At 34.2% G+C, this 4,176-nt stretch overlaps 1 pseudogene; it reads right to left on the reverse strand.

Moving 5' to 3' along the window:
• Window positions 1–3,055: 3,055 nt before the first annotated feature.
• Window positions 3,056–3,191, reverse strand: LOC146006160 (U2 spliceosomal RNA; annotated as a pseudogene).
• Between the last annotated feature and the right edge of the window lie 985 nt (window positions 3,192–4,176).

A 4,176-nucleotide genomic window follows, 5' to 3' on the forward strand; every position in this document is an offset into this window, starting at 1 on the left:
CATAAATTAACATAAATTAACATAAATTAACATACATTAACATAAATCGTAGGAAGTTTAATGAAAGCAAAAGGACCAACATAACACCACATAAAGCAAAATAAAACAACATTAGCAACATAAAACTACATAACCTGCATAAAAAACATAAATCAACACAAAAACCATAACACAACATAAACAACATAAAAGTCTTTAACCGCATAAATTATCATAAATTATCATAAATTAACATAAATGAACATAAATTATAGTAATTTCAATGAAAGCAAAATGACCTAAATAACACCACATAAAGTCACATAAGCAACATAAAACTACATAAACTGCATAAAAATACATAAAGCAACACAAAATAACATAAAGCAACACAAACAACATAAAAATATGAAACCACATAAATTATCATAAATTTACATAAATTAACATACATTAACATAAATTAACATAAATTGTAGGAAGTTTAATGAAAGCCAAAGGACCAACATAACACCACATAAAGCAAAATAAAACAACATTAGCAACATAAAACTACATAACCTGCATAAAAAAAACATAAATCAACACAAAAACCATAACAAAACATAAACAACATAAAAATCTGCAACCGCATAAATTATCATAAATTATCATAAATTAACATAAATTAACATAAATTAACATAAATTAACATAAATTATAGTAATTTCAATGAAAGCAAAATGACCTAAATAACACCACATAAAGTCACATAAGCAACATAAAATTACATAAACTGTATAAAAATACATGAAGCAACACAAAATAACATAAAGCAACACAAACAACATAAAAATCTGAAACCACATAAATTATCATAAATTTACGTAAATTAACATACATTAACATAAATTAACAAAAATTGTAGGAAGTTTAATGAAAGCAAAAGGACCAACATAACACCACATAAAGCAAAATAAAACAACATTAGCAACATAAAACTACATAACCTGCATAAAAAAACATAAATCAACACAAAAACCATAACACAACATAAACAACATAAAAATCTGCAACCAAATAAATTATCACAAATTATCATAAATTAACATAAATTAACATAAATTAACATAAATTATAGTAATTTCAATTAAAGCAAAATGACCTAAATAACACCACATAAAGTCACATAAGCAACATAAAACTACGTAAACTGCATAAAAATACATGAAGCAACACAAAATAACATAAAGCAACACAAACAACATAAAAATCTGAAACCGCATTAATTATCACAAATTTACATAATTTAACATAAATTTACATAAATTTACATAAATTAACATAGATTAACATAGATTAACATAGATTGTAGTAGTTTTCTGAAAGCAAAAGGACCTAAATAACACCACATAAAGCCACATAAGCAACATAAAACTACATAAACTGCATAAAAACACATGAAGCTACACAAAATAACATAAAGCAACACAAACAACATAAAAATCGGAAACCGCATAGATGATCATAAATTTACATAAATTAACACAAATTAACATACATTAACATAAATTGTAGTAATTTTTCTGAAAGCAAAAGGACCAACATAACACCACATAAAGCAACATAAGCAACATAAACAACCTAAAACTACATAAACTGCATAAAAAAACTTGAAGCAACACAAAATAACATAAAGCAAAACAAACAACATAAAAATCTGAAACCGCATAAATTATCATAAATTAACATATATTATCATAAATTAACATACATAATAGTAACTTCAATGAAAGCAAAATGACCAAAATAACACCACAGAAAGCAACATAAAACAACATTAGCAACATAAAAATACATAACCTGCATAAAAAACATAAAGCAACACAAAGGCCCTTATTCAGATATTATCGCAGTACAAATTTGTTCTCAAAATAGGCAAAACCATATGCACTGCATGTGGGGCAGATGAGTTTGAAGAAACTCAGGAGACCGAGGTGTGCTCCCTACCACCAGTGCTGTGCCGAAACATGTGCAAAGGGGGCCGTGCTATCGAATGGGCTTATCTCCCGAAGGAGACGGGCCCCGTTTTTTCCTTAACCCCTCTCAACCATAAGGCCGAAGAGGGGAAAATAGGGAACGGTGGGTCCTCTTCACCGAAGCTTAGAGAGAACCTCTTTCCTCAACCCCCGGAAGGGTTAGGACGGTGGGTCCTCCGCACCCGAAGGTTTGGAGAGACCCTCAGTGGACTTCCTTCCACCTTGCGGCTCAGGGTCGGCCTCGGGGGGACCGCAGCTCTCCCCAAAAGGCGAGAGCTTTGGCACGTTGGGGAAATGGAAGGCCCGTAAGGGTCGACCACACAACCCAAAAAAACGTAACAAACTACAGAAAACAGAAAACGTGAAAAGTGCATGAATGTGAGAAGAAGAGAAATAAATAATAAAGAGGACCCCAGCCAGATGGCCGGGGTGGGGGTGTGAAAAATTGTCCTACCCCATCCGAAATGACGAGGTAAGGACGTGAAGCACTAACCTAGAGGGAAGTGCGCAGTGCTAGTGCCATACTAGTGCATGGTGATTTTGGGATCACCCGTGCATGTTCGGCACCCCCGAGTTTCCCAGGGGGCACAGTGCAGCCTCGGACTCCAAGCAGCCGACCGATCAGCGTCCGACCAAGTCTTTCTCTGCTCCCATCATAGGGCACTTTCCAGCCCCTGGCATGGGAATGGGTACTCCACTGGGCTTTTCGAAAGACTCCCTTAGGGGCTGCACCCCCCTCAGAAGAGCAATCTACTCAGTCTCAGTGTTTCTCCGATCCCAAGCTGGGCCTTTCGCGGTCTCCCCATCAGAGGCTACGAACCTCTAGAACAGGAGCCATCTACTCAGTCCCAGCCTTTCTCCGCTCCTTGGGAATGGATACTAGACTGAGCCTTTCGCTAGCTCATCCTTCCGGGGCTACGAACACCGTCAAGAGAGTCAAACTACTAGGCTTAGTGTTTCTCCCCCCTCTTACCAGTGGATTTAAGGAAACAACACCTCCTACCAAAGGCAGAGGTGAAGGTACTCAGCCAGACTTTTCACCACTCCCAGGCAAAAAAGAGGGGTCCCACACCCTCCGCCCATCAGAGCAGCTACTCAGTCCAGCCTTTCTCTATTCTCTGCCAGAGGCCAGTCCATACCCACTGATTAGAACAGATACTACACTTGATCTTAGCCAAAAGGCTGAGATAACATGTGCAGAGAGAGTTACATTTGGGTGGGGTGTGTTGAAACTGAAATCTAAATTGCAGTGTAAACATAATGCAGCCAGTATTTATCCTGCACAGAAACAAAATAACTCACACAAATCTAACTCTCTCTTTACAAGTTACATCTGCCCCACCTGCTGTGCACATGGTTTTTCCCATTTTGAGAACAAATTTGTACTGTGATCAGATCTGAATAAGGGCCAAAAAAACATACAGTAACACAAACAACATAAAAATCTGAAACCGCATAAATTATAATAAATTATCATAAATTGTCATAAATTAACATAAATGAACATACATTAACATAAATTAACATAAATTAACATAAATTGTAGTAAGTTTAATGAAAGCAAAAGGACCAACATAACACCACATAAAGCAACATAAAACAACATTAGCAACATAAAACTACATAACCTGCATAAAAAACATAAAGCAACACAAAAACCATAACACAACATAAACCACATAAAAATCTGCAACCGCATAAATTATCATAAATTATCATAAATTATCATAAATTAACATAAATTATAGTAATTTCAATGAAAGCAAAATGACCTAAATAACACCACATAAAGTCACATAAGCAACATAAAACTACGTAAACTGTATAAAAATACATGAAGCAACACAAAATAACATAAAGCAACACAAACAACATAAAAATCTGAAACCACATAAATTATCATAAATTATCATAAATTATCATAAATTACCATAAATTAACATAAATTATAGTAATTTCAATGAAAGCAAAATGACCTAAATAACACCACATAAAGTCACATAAGCAACATAAAACTACATAAACTGCATAAAAATACATAAAGCAACACAAAATAACATAAAGCAACACAAACAACATAAAAATCTGAAACCACATAAAGTATCATAAATTTACATAAATTAACATACATTAACATAAATTGTAGGAAGTTTAATGAAAGCAAAAGGACCAACATAAC

Source organism: Crinia signifera, chromosome 5, assembly GCF_055691185.1.
Source record: "Crinia signifera chromosome 5, ASM5569118v1, whole genome shotgun sequence".
In the NCBI taxonomy this organism is placed as follows: domain Eukaryota; kingdom Metazoa; phylum Chordata; class Amphibia; order Anura; family Myobatrachidae; genus Crinia; species Crinia signifera.